The 17,041-nt window shown below is 42.6% G+C and overlaps 1 protein-coding gene across 6 annotated transcripts in view; it reads left to right on the top strand.

Annotated features, from left to right (window-relative positions):
• Positions 1-17,041, top strand: part of Rere (arginine-glutamic acid dipeptide repeats) — a 381,226-nt gene that overhangs the window by 69,176 nt on the left and 295,009 nt on the right. The window lies entirely within an intron of this gene.

Genomic DNA, 17,041 nt, shown 5'->3' with positions numbered 1-17,041 from the left:
GGCTGGGGATTTAGCTCAGTGGCATAAGCACCTGCCTTACAAGCAGGCAGTCTTGAGTTTAATCTCTGGTACCGCAAAAAAAGATAAAAAAAATTAAAAAAAATTGAACATAAATGACCAAAGTCTGGTGTTTTGAAACATACAGAAACTTTCTTTAACCTAAGATTTAAATACTGTTTAAATGTATTCAATGTGTGCAGCTCAATTAATTTCCCCTATATTGGAAAACTTCTGTATGCACAATACCTCATTCTAGTCCTTTGGAGCAAAGTTTAGTCACTATTATTCCCCAGTTTATCCAAATCCATTGGTTTGATTTCTGTAATTTTCCCTAATTTCTCGTTTCTTTCTTCATCTTGGTGAGTTTTTTTTTTTTTTTTTTTGTAACTCCTTTTGCTTGAGAGAAAAAAAAAACATTCTCAAGTTCAGAGTATAAAATAGCTTGATTTGTCTGTCTGAATGTCTTGTTATGTGTGGACACTTATTTTTCTGCATTAGCTAACAGGATCACTTGTTGGTAATTGGTAATTGAGATCTGGGGTAAATCACAGAATGGCGAGGTCAGCTGGGCAGTGCTGGCAGGACTTGCTTCCAGCTTCAGGCTTGCCCATCAGAAGACAGTCCCTCGAGTCATGACAGCCCTCTGACCAAGTGCTGTCCTCAGCTCCTGCATTATGTTTTGTAACCCCTTCAGTAGCTGGAAGAGGAGCAGGCAAGCTTTTTATGAAAGCGGCCAGGTAGCGTTGGTGGGTCGTGGGCCATACAGTCTTTGCTGCAGTTTTTCCAGCCCTGTCCTTGTCAGACAAAAGCAGCCATAGATGGTACATAAAGAATCAGGCATGAGCGTTCCCAATAAGACTTTATTAATGGATGTCAGAATTTGAATTTGTTGTGATTTTCATGGGTCATAGAACGTTGTTATTCTCTTGAAACCATTCTTAATCATAATAGGTGCTCAGAAGCAGGTAGTCAGCAGGGCTTGCCCTGTGGTGGTCATCTATCTTTCTTTCTTTCTTTCTTTCTTTCTTTCTTTCTTTCTTTCTTTCTTTCTTTCTTTCTTTCTTTCTTTCTCTCTTTCTCTCTCTCTCTCTCTCTTTCTCTCTTTCTTTCTTTCTTTCTTTCTCTCTTTCTTTCTTCTCTCTCTCTCTTTCTTTCTTTCTTTCTTTCTTTCTTTCTTTTCTTTCGTCTTTTTCTTTTTTATCGGTACCGGGGATTGAACTCGCGGCTGCCTGCTTGCAGGGCAGGAGCTTATGCCGCTGAGCTAAATCCCCAGCCCCTAAAATGATTTTTTTAAAATCAGAGTTTACATTTCTTCTTTTAGTACTTGGTTCTTCAGCATGTAATACAGTATTTCTTTTTTAAAAAGCTTTCATAACTCTGTGGTTTCTATGTTCTGTTTAAAGGGAATAAAAAAATCCCTGTTTGTTTATTTCATATTGAACTGCAGCCACTCTCCTAATTACTGAGTGGTCTTGGTGAACGCCTATGCATCTGTCCAATTGTGTCATCTCCCTTGGTTCTCACCTGAGGGTGTGCTGTGGCTGATGGGTGGTGTGGTTAGATTTTCCTCTCCTTTGTTGTCATTCTGGCCTCTGTGCCCCGTGGATGGCTGAGTTGATGTTTGTCAGGCTTTTCGGACTGAGCAGCTGTGTAAGTGCTGACCCACATGCCCTTCTGAGGCGCTTTCTCCTGACAGGTCTGATTGCTTTGTGCTGTGGGTAATTGGCAGTAGGTAGGTAGAGGGTGACAGGGAGACCTGCATTGAATCTCTGTGTCAAATAGCTCTGTACTTTGGAGTGTGGAGCCCAGGTTTAAACTCTGGTTCTGAGATTAACTATATGGGTTCATTGAACAAATGTTATTTAACACTTTTGCTCCATGCTTTGCTCATTTTTAAAGTGAAGGTAGTAGCATTTGTCTTATAAGAATATTGTCATATTTATAAAATATTTGGAGCCTGTACTTGGCACAAAGTGTGTTTCTTGAATATCATCATCGTTTCACAGTTTGGATAAAAAACAGTTGATGTTTTAAGTGGAAAGTTAACAGAATTGAGTTGTTTGATGGCAAAGGAGAAATCGGATGGATTCTGGTTAAGTGTAGAGGGCAGGGAGGCCACTGTTACAGGTTATGTTTTTAAAAATCCTGTGTATTGAAGTCCTTTCCCCAAGTACCTTGGAATATAACAGTATTTGGAAGTAGTCATTGCAGATGTAATTAGCTCAGATGAGGTCATTAGCACCTTAGCATGCGCACAGATTTGGATGACTCTTCTTACAGACAGAGAGAGACAGACATGGTAGAGGGAGACAGTGTGGAAGACATCTGGGGGGAGAGAAAGCCCTCAGTAAACCGAGGAAAGGGCTTCTTTCACAGCCCTCAGAAGGAAGGAATGAACGTCTCCATCTTCTAAGTTGTCCATGCTGGACTTGAGTTTATGATTCTCCTGCCTCAGCCTCCCAGGGTGCTGGATATAAGGCATATCCCACCACACTTCGCAGTTGTAGCACTGTATTAGGACAGCCCTAAGAAACTAGACAGAAAATGGAGTTCTGAACCCAGACCACGTTGGTGATGCTGGAGTGGGGGAGAGATGTTTAAAATGCAGGATCAGTAGTCAGTCACCTGTTGCTCTGAGGAGGCTGAAGGGTTTTGCCCGAGTGGATGGGTGGTATTGCTGAAAATACTCGAGAGGGGAAAGTTACTTGGCATATTGAGTTTGAGGCACATGTAGGGCATTTCATTTCTAAGAATATTATTTGAACTGTGAATTACTCTTCTGCAACTTTTTGGAGCTTATTGTTAGTATTTTTAAAAGTAAGCTTAAAAGTGCATTGCATAATATTACTAACCTCTTAGTCTAATATTTTGCTCATTTATTCTTAAAGTTTTCCCAGTTAAGCAAGCATATCGTTTGAAAATAATTTTTTTTTTTGGGTCTTTTTCCTTTTTATCGGTACCGGGGATCGAACTCACGACTGCCTGCTTTCAAGGCAGGCGCTTCTGCCGCTGAGCTAAACCCCGAGCCCCAAGAAGTATTTTTTAATGGATGATTTCATCAGTTACCTCTTGGGTAGAGTCTCCCTTAACAGTGCATGGCATCTTTTCTGCCATTGTGTGGCGCTCCTCCCTGAAGTCCTGAGGAAGGAGAGTCCTTTTCAGGTAGTTCTGAGTATGGCGTCCCTGGTGAGCTCCATGAGAAGGTAAGCGTCTGTTACCATCTTCTCACAAAGCGGGTCTTTAGTGCAGTTTGTGAGGAGGGAGGGACAAGAAGGATGATTGTCCAGAATCAGTTGGTCTGGGTGAAGTTGGTCAGCTGTGTCAAACAGGTGCTTTCGTACCTACTGCCAGCCAAATTCCTAGACCAGACACTACTGTCCCCCAGCCCCAAGCAATTCAGTATCTTCTAGGTGCCTGGATTTGCAGGTACGTGGGCTGGAGTCAAGGTCTCCCCATCTTCTCTGACACAAACTAGTGATTTCCTAAAAGGCTTGGAGCGCGAAGGAAGGACTTGTACAGGGGCCATACTGACAGCCTGGTGTCCTAAATAAGCAACAGTGGGCTCAAACTGACTTCCTAAAGACTAGTGTTTCTCCTTTTGCTGTATATGAAGATGGGTCTGTGGACCTGCAGTTGACCAAGGCCAGGCTGTTTGGTCTTGGTCTTGTGGCCTGGTCCCTCCCAGCCTGAGTGCACCTGGTATGCCGGTATATGGTGCATGCTCCTAATGAAGGTTTACTCATTGATTCTGCTCTTACTTGTTTTTAAGACAAAGTCTTGCTGTGTCTTCCAAGCTGGTTTTAAACTCATTACATAGCCCAGTGTGCCCTTCAGCTCATTGTGATTCTCCTGCTTCGGCCTCTCAAGTGCTGGGGTTACAGTAGGGGAGTACTGGGATTATAGGTGTGAGCCATCACACCTGGCTACAGACTTACTGTACTAACTGAAGCGCAGCTGTCTGCAGACACATTCCATTTGCATTTTTGGCAGTTTTACCTCCTTGAAGACAGTCACTACAAATGGTTCCTTTTGAAAGAATTGAAAATTTCGATACTGAATTGTGGAATTTTATTTCAGTCATTTTCAAGGAAAGCAAATGAGAAAATGACACTTTAAAATTTTTTTATTTATATTTGAGCTGTGAAATTTTAACATATATTGCCATAGAAGAATCCAGAAGATTGGTGTTGCCCCATGTAATCTGAATTCTTCTTTCTCATATTTTTCTCTTGTCAGGGATTTGTACCCAGTCTAGTGGTGGCCCCAGAATCACCTGAGGGAGGAGGGTTTGACTCGACAGACAGCTTGAGCAGGAAGGCAGGAGTGATACTGGAAAGTCTGGGGAGGCTGTCTCGGAGGTGCTGACCCTCCCTGGACAGGCGTCTGTGAGGCCCTGGGTCTAGATGCTGTTACAGGATCTGAATCAGCTCTCAGTAGGACGGGGGGGGGGACGAGGGGTGGGGGAAGTGTCCTGAGGGTAAGATGGGCTGCACAAAACAAAAGTTGTTGAGACCTGAGAGGCTTAGCTGGATGTGCACAATTTACAGCCTGCTACGTCTGTCATCCCTGTGTCCAGGGAGTTAGCTGTCAGGGACAGGCCTTTCCCTCTGCTGGGTGTGACACTGTTACTCCTTTACTCTCAGCCTTTTAAAAAAACAAAGCAAAGAAAAACAAAACAAAACAAAACAACACTCCACATCAGGCAGTACCTTATGTCTAGCCTTTCTCGTCTAATTCATTCTTGGTTATGTCAGGAAAATACTTCTTTTCCAAAAACCTGACCCAGATTGTGGCTGCTTAAATATAGACAGGGAAGCTCATCATACTTGCTCTAAGCCAAACAAAGCTGCATATTTTTAAAGTAAAAATGTTCATCATGAAGAACGTCTCCTTAGCTTGTGAAAACACCCTGCAGACCCACTGAGAGCCTCTGTAAGTAGCTCCTTTTTCATCAGTCTGTTTTTGCTCAGCTACTAACATTAAAAATAGAAACAATTCCTATTCAAGAATTTTGTAGATATCAGCAATGTTATTTTCTATAATTTTTCACTGAAGCAAATATATAGTAACCTGTTATGAATTTGGTAGGTTAGTGACCTGCCCTGGAACTATAATTCTAATTTGTAAAATTGTGCGAGATGTATGTTTTAAATAATCCACAAGTGAACTTGGGAACATACTGGAGTTCTAGGTTGAGTACTGCCTTTGTTTTCTAGGCACTTCTAAAAAAGTCACCATGTTTTTGTTGCTTTTCGGCTTCCCCCATTGACTCGTGACTTGGTTGTGCTGACTGGGCCACCTCAGCTCTTGATGCTGTCTGTCCTCACTGCCGTGGCAGCCAGGTCGGGCCCCGGCCTGGTCTCTCACTGCAGCTCACACAGGCGCCCTCCGCTCATGCGCTCGGCCTCGTCTCTACACTCATAGCCAGGATGACCCGACAGGAGCAGAGCTGATGCTCATTCTCTTGCTGAGTACCTTGGATGACTTCTCCAGCTCCCATGTGGCAAGATGGGCAAGTGACAGGCGGCAGAGCCCTTAGCCTGCATGTCTTGGGGATGCATCTGATGAGACGAGCACACTGCAGAGGGAGCCTCTTACACAGAATGCTCACCCCGCCTGCTTGTTCACTGGGCTGTAATCGGGCCTGGGAATCTGACCTTTCATGTTAGGATTCTTTTTCTCTAGTTGGGGAAGAGTAGGATGGTCAATTTGTTTCTTGAATTTTCCTGGTAAAATTGAGAGTGTTGTTTTGAGAAATTGGTGTACTTTGGTTACCTAGGAGGGAGAGCTAGGGAGAAGGTTTTTATCAGGCAGCCTGTTATCTCTGGATTCCCTCTGTCAGGAATACAATCTTCCTAATTTCCTCATCACCTACCTATCTATCATTCTTTCTTTCTTTCTTTCTTTCTTTCTTTCTTTCTTTCTTTCTTTCTCTTTCTTTTTCTCTGTCTCTCTCTGTCTCTCTCTGTCTCTCTCTGTCTCTCTCTGTCTCTGTCTCTCTCTCTCTCTCTCTCTCTCTCTCTCTCTCTCTCTCTTTCATTCTCTCTTTTTGTCTTTTTGAGACAGGGACTCTCTATGCAGTTCAGGCTGGCCATGAGCTCACTTGGCAGCCCAGGCTGGTCTCGAACTTGCAGCGATCCTCCTGCCTCAGCCTCCCCAGTGCTGGATTACAGGCATGAGCCCCCACGCCCGGCTTCCTCGTCACCTTTCAAGCCTCAGTAACTTGTCCCAAGGGCTTTTAGACTAGGTCAGTCCCTGGTTCTAGGTGTTTGGTGTGCGCCAGCATAATACTGTCACACTTGAGTGCCTCCTTGTCTGACTGGGAAGGCAGGTGTAGTGTGCGTGCAGTGGTACAGTCAGGTCTCTAGCGAGCCTTTCTAAAGACACAGCGTCCTGTCCGCAGATCCCCAGGAGCAGCACAGCTTTTTTAGCCAGGACTGAGACCACCTGCGTAGCAGGAATAAGATGGAAACACTGAAGCTGGATCCATCCAGGCTCAAATGTGTCCCACCACTTCGGTTTATTTCAGAACTTTGTTTGTGGACATACTTTATACTTTATGTAAGTGTGGTGCTGGAGGTTACTGCTTGTCATTTCTGAAGTGAAAAAGTCCGTGTCACTTGGAGCATGTGGCGGTTAGTTAGCTATTACAGAATAATAAAAATGAAATAATAACTTTAACAAATAAATCTACAGAATATATTTGTAAAAGCAGATTATTCACTGTGAAAGAGAAAATCTCTTCACAGTCGTTCAGTAATCGGCTGTGTGCCCTTGCTGTCGAGACGGAGGCAGGTGAAAAGCCAGGTGTCGTGGTGCATACCTTTGATCCCAGCACTTGGGAAACTGAGGCAGGAGGTTTGCTGGGAGTTTAGGTCAGCCTGAACCTCAAAGAGACCCTACCTAAAAACAAAAAACAAAACAAAACAAAAAACAGTAACAGGCCAGGGATAGAGCTCAGTGGCACAGCGCTTACCTGGGAAGCGTCAGGTCGTGAGTTTGATTCCTGGTACAAAAGGAAAAGAAAGAAAAGCAAAAAATGTCAGGGATGAAGGTTTATATAATATGGCTTAGTTTTGAGTTTTGATATTCACAGTATTGAGAGGCCCATGTCATATGCTTACACAATTAAAAAGGAATACATATTTGCTCGAATTTTTGGGCGGAGGAAGTGCTGTACTGGGGATTGAACCTAGAACTGAATTATACCACCCATCCTTTTAATTTTAATTAATTAAAAATGTTTGAGGCATGGTCTCACTGTGTAGTCCAGGCTAGCTTCAAACTTAATACGCAGCTCAGGCTACTCTTGCATTTGCAGCCGTCGCCCTGTCTCAGCCTCCCCGTGCAGGGTTTGTTTCTGTGTCTTAGGCAGGCTTTTGTCCCAGTGGTTTCCTGTGCCTGCAGCACCCTTCCTCAGAGATTACGGGGTGGGTTTGCTGGCTGCCTCCCTGCTGAACCCTTCTCTGCCCGGCTGTTTTAGGGCTGCTACCAGTACCCTTTGTTGTGCACACTCATCCTCCTGCCTGGCTCCGCTCTACTTTCTCCTACTTGGGGCTGGGGATTTAGCTCAGTGGCATAAGTGCCTGTTTGATCCTCAGTACGAAAACAAACAAACAAACAAAGAAGCCCCCCAAAGCCCAGTATTTCTGTTTGGTTCTCAGCATCTTGGATGAGCGGTGTAGAGGGTTATGAAAGCTCTGTCTGGTTTTGTGTGTAGACTGTATTTTATGTCGTTCACAGATACATTCCAGGCGCTTACACAGTGCTTTTTACATGTTTGTTAAATGAGTAAAGCATACGGCACATGGTAGGCCAAGTAAGTGAGTTTCTCTAATGAACAGATAATTTATTGAGGAAGATCTGGACAGGAAATGTGCTCTGTGCTGTGAAGCGCTTCATGTGGCACTGAAGGGTAATTTATAAGGAAATAGTTCTGTGTGTGAAGTACAGCCCTAGAATGATGTGGAGGGCAGAGAAATGCACAAGGATGCGATTGGCTCTCTCGGAAGGTGGTAGACAGGCTAAGCATTTAAATAGGCTTTTGAAGAGTTGAAGACTGGCAGTTTTTAATCTATGAGCTGTTGCCAGGACTATTTTTGGTAGTCTAGAGAAAAGAGAAATGAGGAAAGTGATTTGAATATAGTACTTGTGATTGTAGAAACCCTTTCCTTGATAGACGTGTCTCACCTCTAACTTGAATGAGGATGGCAGATCTCCATCATTTAACCCTCTGTGTTAGCTAAACTGCTATTATTTCAGTCACTGCTTTAGTTTTGCTGTAGTGAGCGTGCAATAAGGTGCCTATTAGAAATGTGCTAACAATCCTCTTCTCTTTGTTGCTAACATACTTTGAGTACCCTTTCATGTTTAGTAAGACTTCAAGGATGTAAATTTGGAACAGGAAGAATCCTTTAATGGTGGTGGAAATGATTGGCTGGAATGCTTAGAGCATAGTGTCCTGACTTGGCTTGGCCGCTGTGTGGCTCCAGTGCACTCTGCAGTGGGAGCTCCGAAGGGGGAGAGAAGGGAGAGAGGGCCTGTGGCCTGGCTTCTCAGATGTGGGCCCTGCCTCGCGTGGTAGCTGTCTGATGCAGTGTCCCCACCCCACCCCCATCATGCCTCGGCCACAGGAAGGAGAATGAAGAGCAGGATGCTGAGTTAAAACGATGTATGGGCCTCACTGATGGGGGATTTAGCCCTGGGCTGATTGTTTTAACCAGGCTCCTGCAATAAACCCCCAACAGAGCCTTTGATTTCAGTGTTCTAAATGCCCACATTATTGGGATTTCCTTTGGGTGGGGCACTCTGATGGGGTTTTACTCACATTCCTTGGTGTCTTCATCTGCTGACCTTGTGTAACAGAAAAGAAGTATATGGAGGGGCTGGGGATTTGGCTCAGTGGCACAAGTGATTGCCTGGCAGGCACAAGGTCACGAGTTCAATCCCCAGCCCCCCAAAAAAGAAGCGGCAGCAGAAGAACATGGAGACCAAGAGGAGAGCCTGTGGAATCAGGCTAAGGTTAGTGAGCGCAGAGCAGGGAGACAGTCTGTGGGCACCCTGTGGCCACCCAGCCCCGCTTCTGAGCCTTTCACCACGAGCCCAGTGTCAGCCAGTGGCAAGTTTAGTGTTCGAGGAAGAAGGGCTGCCCCTTCAGGGTACCAGGGGCCCAGCACTTGCTTATCATGTTTGAGGCCTTGGCTTTGATGTACTGTCCCGGGAAAATGTCACCCCGAAAAATGCATCAATGAAATTATGTGGGCATTTGCCCCCAGAACCAAAAGCCAGCAACAGGAGCAACAAAATTTCAGCTAACTGTGCCTTGCTTCATGTCAGATCCATTGGGCTCACTCCATTTGCCTTTTTCTTATGAAATAGGAGGCATACCAGGCACAGCTGTGCATGCTTGTAATCCAAGCCTTCTGGGAGGCCAGCCCAGGCACCAGACAGGAGAATTGGAAATTCAAGCCCGGTCTAGGCAGTTTAGTGATTTAGGAAGTATGGATCCTGCCTCAGCTTGAGTGGGGACTAGCAAACAGTGGGAGGAGGCAGTTGGTAAAGTTCTAGAAATTAATCAGATTTAGATTTTATAATTTGGGGAATTTCCATTAAAGACCCTACATTCGCTAGGGTGAGCCGGCTTTCTTTTGTATGCTGTGCTTGCTTTGTTCTTCTTTCACATTGCCCAGGACAAGGGGGACCATTGGTAAAACAGGTGTTTCTTTCTTGAAATTACCTGCATGAACGGTCTTGTGTGTTAACCACTCTTAACAACTGTGTTTACTCTTGAAACAGGAAGCACAAACCTCGATTTACTCTAGCCAGCTTTTCTGGTACTGCTTTCCTGCCAATGGGTTATTTTTGGTTTGAATTTTTGCTGCAAGCTCTTTCCCACTATTTAATTGACTGAAGAGTCACATGTTAGCATTCTCACGGACTCTAAGCACATGCAGCATAGTCGTGCAATCCTGGGTCTATGCGAATTACTGGACTCTTGATTGTGTCTAATACTGAAAATGGGATCCATTCTGGTTACCTTTCAGTCCTCTGTTGGAAATCTAGGGAGTCTTTGTTTCTATTCAAAGTTCATCCTAATAGCTCTTGGTGGTCATTGTAAAGCCGTCTATCTGAAACCTAGCAGATGGCAAATGAAATAGGTACCCCAGTGTTTGTTTTGCTACTGCCTAACGATACCTCTGTCTGAGTCACTGACTACTTTGAAAGTATAACCTTTAAAGTGTGTTTCCACATCTTAATTTGCCACTTGGTAAATTTAATTCTAGCAAATGAGAATTAAAGCATATTTTGTTCCATGAGAAATTGCTTGGCAAACTTTAATTTAGGTCTTCTTAGAGTGTTATTAATGAACTTGTAAAATATATGGGAAATGCTTTTATTGACAAAACAGTAGAATTAAAATTTAGTAGTATTTGCAAATGCAAAATGTTGTGTTTGAGAGATACTGAAAAATAATGCAGTTGGTTGACCTAATCATTAGCTTTAAACACCCTCAAAACCCTTTAAAACATCCTCAATTTTTCCTTCATTTTATCCATTTTATTCTGTTTAAAAAAAATCTTTCGCTGATTGTCAGGCATGGTGTTGCATACCTGTAATTCTTAGCAATCAGGAGACTGAGGCAGGAGAATCATCAAAAGTTCAAGACCAGCCTGGACTACATAGCAAGACTCTTGTCTCAAAACAAAACAAAATAACCCCTCCCCCCAGTCATGTTAAACTCTTTAAATCAAGGTGCTATATTTGTGTTTTTGTTTGTGGCTTATATCTTTTCTCTCTTTTTTGGTGACACTGAGGATTAAACTTGGGGCCTCATGCATGCTAGGTAAGCAGCTCTACCACTGAGTTATACACCTTCAGCTATGTATGTATCTGTCTGTGTGTCTTCCTTTTTTGTTTTTTTTTTTTTTTTTTTGAGACTGAGTTTCACTGTGTAGTTCAGGCTGACCTTAAACTTACAGTGATCTTCCTGCCTCAGCCTCCTGAGTGCTGGGATTCTCTATTTTTATAGTTGTTCAGTTAGTGCTATGAGGTATGATCGAAAAATCCAGTAAGTGTTTAAATTTAAGAAATTATTCCAGTAAAAGACATAGCCTGTTCCTACTACTTTCTGAAGCATTTCCGGAAGGTCTATTTTGTCAGTGCCTTCAGTTGTGCTGTCATGATGGCTTTAATGTCCTGTATTGATGTGAAGTGTTTACCTTTCATGACCCTCCTGTCTCTGGAGAAGAGCAGAAAGTCATGCGGTGCTAGACCTTGTGAGTGCGGCCACTCGGGCAGGTTTTATAGGCCTCTTTCCATTGGGTGGCAGTTGAGACCAGCGTTCACCATGTTTTTGATCGCACCTTGTGAAGCACTCATGAAAGAGGACTTCAGAGCTGCTTCACAGAGTGGTCAGGATGGTGGCTTGTGCTTGTAACCAGAGGTAGTGTTCGGCAGAGTTAAAAGATAATGTATCTTTTACTGTAATGCATTAAAACAGTGTAGATACTGCTCATATATTTCCCTGGTAGGGTGGGACCATGGGTGTTTGGTACTGGGGAATTGAACTCAAGCAGGCACCGGCACTGAGCTCTGTCCCCAGCCCTTTTGTTTTTTAATCTGAGTAGCCCAGGCGGGACTTGAATTTGGAATCTTTGTGCTTTGTGGCTCCCGCCCCCTCATTGTCTCAGAGTGTGGTGGGTCAGTGGCTTCATGTAGTGCTAGCTTCTGTGTGGAGGAAAACGGGTTTCAGTCTGAGCCCAGGCCTGCTCCTGGCTGCCCCGTCCCCAGTCTGCCGTCCCCCCAGGTACCTACGCACACTACAGGGCTCACGGCGTATGGCAGTGCATTAGGACAAACGACAAAGCCCAACAACTAGCTGAGGCCCTAATTTTAATTTTAACTTATTTGACATAATATATATGCATGAAATACAAGAATCAAATGATGCTGCAAAGTTTATTGATTTTAAAAGTTCTCTTCCAGCCCTCCAGTCTCCTAGTCTCACTTCTCAGAGGTATCGCCTTTTCGCGTTTTCGGGGTTTTGAGACAGGGGCTCCTTGTATAGCCCAGCCTGACCTCTTACTCATGACCCTCTTACCTCAGCGTCCTGGTTTAACTTTTACTTATTTATTATTAATTTTTTTGGTCTCATTTGGTTCAAGCCGGCCTTGGGTTTACTTTGTAGCCCAGGCTGATCTTGCACTTGCAGTGATGCTCCTGTCTCAGTCTCCCAAGTGCTGGAATGACAGGAGTGCACCACCATGCTGGCTCCTGGTTTACCTTTTAAAACCATTGCTTCTGTTATTTCAGTGCTCTCACTATTGCAGAAGGATATATTTTCTATTTCAGGCATTACGTACTGAGTTTACTCAGTGAAAGATGAGATTTTAGAATTTCTGTGCTGCCTGCTTTCTCCTTTCCATCTTCCTAGGGTGGTTACATCAGAGTTTGTGGTTAACCAGAATTGAATGTCTTGTTCTTACAGGAGTGTATGTAGAGTGAGAGCTGAAACAGATGTGTGCTATGATTCTATTCTGCTTCTTCAAAGCTTGTTTGTTTTCTTTCCTGGAATTAATAATTAATCTCTTTTGTTTGTTTCTTTGCTTAGTTTTGTGTGTTTAAGGCTAGCCCAAACTACATAACAAGACTGTCTCAACCCCTCTCCCGTTCAAAAATGTTTGAGGGTATCTCTACATTTCCAGTTTGCAGGAAAGAAGTCTGAGCGTTGCACAGTGTGCACTGAACTGCAAGCCAGGAGGAGCATTTTCGGGTTAGTTGTTGCCATTCTGTCTTGGAGTGATTCAGCTCCTTAGTAAGGGCCGCAAGGAGGAAGCCGCGGCTCAGGGAAGCCGCTTCCCCTGTTCCTGAGTGTTAGGTGAGCCCTTAGTCTCCTGCAGGGTGCTCAGGGAAGTACGTTGTCACTCTTATTCCTGGGCATTTCTACCCAGGGCCTCCACATGCTCTGCCTCCGAGCTGTGTCCCAGTTCTTGTTACTTGATTTTGAGACAGGATCTCCTAAACTGTCCAGACTGGTCGCAAACTTGAGACTCTCTTGCCCTAAGAGTGTCACCTCACCTGGCTTTGTTAAAACATTTTCTTTTTCTGCACACCTCAGTGTTAATGGCAGAACTTTTGTGGTAGTAATAATCCTTTCTATTTGTATTTTAAAGCAGACACAAAGTGGTATGTTGCTGTGTTTTCAGACTTTATATGTTTTTTGTGCTGATAACTAAACCTAGAGTCTCACACATGCATCCCATCCTTCTGTATTTTAAGTGGCATATGAGTATTAAAAATACTTGCACTTTTTTGATTTAAAGTTTTTATAACATAACACAGAAGTGGTACATATAAAAAAATTTTTTTTTTGGTATCAGGGATCAAACTCATGACTGCGCCCTTCTAAGGCAGGCACTTATGCTGCTGAGCTAAATCCCAGCCTTTTTTTTTTTTTTGAGACAAGGTTTTGCTGTGGCTGCCCTTTAACTTGCTACACAGCCCAGGATGGCTTCAAATTTATAATCCTCCTGCATCAGCCTCTCAAGTACTGGGATTTTAGGCCTGCACCACCGTGCCCAGCAAAAAGACATTATTTTTGACTACCTTCATAGACAAAGTATAGGAACATCAAATTATACCTTTTTTTTGGTGGGGGTGCAGGAGATCGAACTCATAATCTCATGGTTGCCAGACAGACGCTTATGCCGCTGAACTAAATCCCTGGCCCTATACTTTTTGAGATAAAATATCTTTAATGTTGGGTAAGTTATGAGCATGCTTAACACTGTAGCAGATTTTTTTTTTTTTAAGACAGGCTTTTACTATGCAATTCAAGCTGGCCTTGAAGTCACTTTGTATCCCACACTGGCCTACCAGTGATCCTCCTGCCTCAGCCCCCAGAGAGCTGGGATTACAGGGGTGCCCCACCATGCCCAACCTTAGAATTTTAAAATTACTAAACTTTGCTTCCTTGTAAGCAGAAATTGAGCAGCCTGTGGTGGCATACATCTATAAATCCAGCACTCTGGGAGGTGAAGCTGGAGGGTTAACAAATTCAAGTTCAGCTTGGGCAGTTTAGCAGTATTGCTTCAGCTTCAGAGTAAACAATTGGGAAAGGTTGGGGCTATAGCTCAGTGGGAGTGAGCTGGTGCAGGCCCTCTCAGTCCCTGGATGGGGGAGGAGGCAGCCATTTTGTTGAGGATTTTTTGTTTGTTTGTTTGAGGTAATCTTCATTGATTTAAATTTTTTTTTTCCAAGCAAGAATTGATTCTGGAGGCTGAGGCAGGAGGACCACTGTGACTTTGAGGTCATCATCAGGCTACAAGCCCAGGAAATCGTTAGTGTTGTGTTTGATCACAAGGATTAATGTTACTGTGATCATTGAAAATGAAGTATTTAATAGACAGCATGCATAAGGTGACAAGCCTTGTACTGTGTTAGTTCTTAAACCCAAGACTAGAAAGGGAGGCTTTCTTAGGGTGTGTTTGTATGGCTTTTCTTATAAAGAGCCAGTTGCTCCTTGTCCAGTTATTAAATTAGCTCCTATGAATTTTGAAGGGTGTCTTACAAATTTATGATTTAGATTCTATAACAAATCTTACTTAAGGGTAGTGAGTTTTTCTAGTTATTTGGCCACCATCTTGGCCCTTCCTCTGTGGATAAAAACATTATTGGCCAAAAAGATTAAACTGTAGTCCTCTGTAACCCCTGACTGCAAACTGAGACTGAAGTGACTTCCTGTTTTTAATGCTTTTCTGACATTCCTGAGAAGAAGACCAGTGTTGTGGTTACATTCTGTGGTTATTTTCATTTAAAAGAAATACTCTTGAATTTTTCTCAAGTATTTGAGTATTATAAAAAATGATTAATGCTCCAAAAAATGTAAATAGCACAGGATTCATGTCTGCTCTTGTCTAGGTCTGCAATGAAAACACTAATAGAACCAAGCCAGCTTTTAATGTGCCTGTTTGTTAAGCAGAGACTCCAGTTGGAATGGAATGTCAGGAAAGTCTCACACTGAAGGACAGGCCCTGATCTGGGGAGATTGTGAAGGATGGAAGCATTTGGCAGGCATGTCCTTTCCTTTCCCTGGTGAGAATGAACATGAGTTACATTACAATCGTTTAAATGTACCAGAAGCGGCTGATAGGGCTTTCATTTTTCACTGTAGATTTAGCTTGCTCTAGATTGGAAAGGATAGCTAGTGTTTAGATTTTATTTTTAGAACTAATGAGATGATGTAAACATTTGAAATAGTCTGAGTCTTCTGTTGTACTAAATTTTGTTTCCTGAAGCCTAAATATTTGGTTTATCTGGTCAATTAAAATTAAACTCCATAATTGGATGTTCAGCATTTATCTTAATGACAGCCTCACTCAGTGCTAAAGTCCTTTCTAAAAGAACAGACAAAAACCGCCCTGTGTTGTTTAGGTTGAACATTTTTGAAACTGGGGCTTTTGATTTTTGCCTTAGCCAGTGATTGTATCATGTTTGAATGCATGCTTTGGACTAGAATCTTCTGAGGTTAGAGAAGCAATTGGTTTTCAGGCAGAAAATTATTAGATCAATAATTCTACCTTTGTTTAAATTGGCAGAAAGTATTCATTTAAGTTTTGAAACATTTAAAAGTATATTTTTTCCTGAAAAAGGTATATGATATGATTTAAAATTATTTAGTTGATTGGTGGCACAATGCTGGAATAATTAGGTCAAAACTCTGTTTTGAAATTGAATACATTTTTAACCTGACTTTTTGGTTAATATATTGAAGTTCTGGTATAATTATTACAGCTGGGGTTTTAAGTTGTCTCAAGCTTATTTCTAACAGATAAACTTGCCTGGGTCTCCCCACGTATCATGTGTTACAAGCTCAAGATAGATGAGATGTGGCATTCTAAGCATGTTGTCAGGGTTTGAGCCTCTGCACAGAATTGTGTGTGTGTGTGTGTGTGTGTCTCCTGGTACCAGGGATTGAACTCATGACCGCCTGCTTGCAAGGCAGGTGCTTATGCTGCTGAGCTAAATCCCCAGCCCCAGCACTGTGTGTTTAACCTGTAACACTTTACTTTCCCAAATCAGAAACTTCTCTTCAGCAGCATTTTGTCCACGGGAAGTATTTTTATATTCTACTAATAGAAGCCTGTTATAATTTGTTCTGTACACTCTTGAGACCCCCTAGTGAGATTTGAAGTAGAAATGAGAAAGCACTTAAAACTACTTAAAAGCCCATGCTATCTGGAGAGAATTCTCAGGCTCTTACCCCTTTGGACTTTTCTCATGTTCTTTATCTGCGAGAGGGAGGGCTGCACACATCTGCAAACTAAACCTACCTCTGGTGCCTCTGCTGGTTTTTTTTTTCTGCCTCTGGCATGTATTTTAGTAATAGTGCTGATACTGTTTTACCCCATGAAATAATTGTTAGCAGTTTATTATACTTGGGGGCTGTGCTGAGAAGTACAAATATTTTAATTAGTGTCCAGCTTTGTACTCACATGTTTAATCTAGGAGAATGTGTTCTTGAGTTTTATTAATGGCCATTGTGTCTTGATTCTTTTTTTTTTTTTTTAATCGGTTCTGGGGATTGAACACACCACCACCTGCAAGGCAGGTGCTTATGTTGCTGAGCTAAATCCCCAGCTCTCTGTCTTGATTCTTATAATCTGATATTATCTTAGCTGTTTTGATTTTAAGAGTCCATTATAGGGTTGGGGATACTGTTTAGCAGCACAAGTGTCTGCCTAGCAAATGCAAGGTCCTGAGTTTGATTCCTGGTATTAAACAAAAGGGTCCATTATATTGATTTTTAGTTGTATTTACCTAGATTGAAATGAATTCATACCTGTAATCCCTGTAGTCCAGAGGCTGAGGCAGGAGGATTACTGGGCTACATGGTGAGTTCAGGCCATTCCAGATTATCTGGTGAGATCTTGTTTTTTTTTTTTTTTTTTTTTTTTTAATTTTTTTCCACGAGTTTTATTCCTAAATATATGAGATTAAATATTAGTATACTAGCATTAAAGGACATAAAAATTCATTTCTT

The sequence above is a fragment of the Cavia porcellus genome, unplaced genomic scaffold (assembly GCF_034190915.1).
Source record: "Cavia porcellus strain 051 isolate PalLab524CR breed Dunkin Hartley unplaced genomic scaffold, mCavPor4.1 scaffold_25, whole genome shotgun sequence".
Classification (NCBI taxonomy): domain Eukaryota; kingdom Metazoa; phylum Chordata; class Mammalia; order Rodentia; family Caviidae; genus Cavia; species Cavia porcellus.
This window is presented reverse-complemented; position numbering and strand designations above follow the sequence as displayed.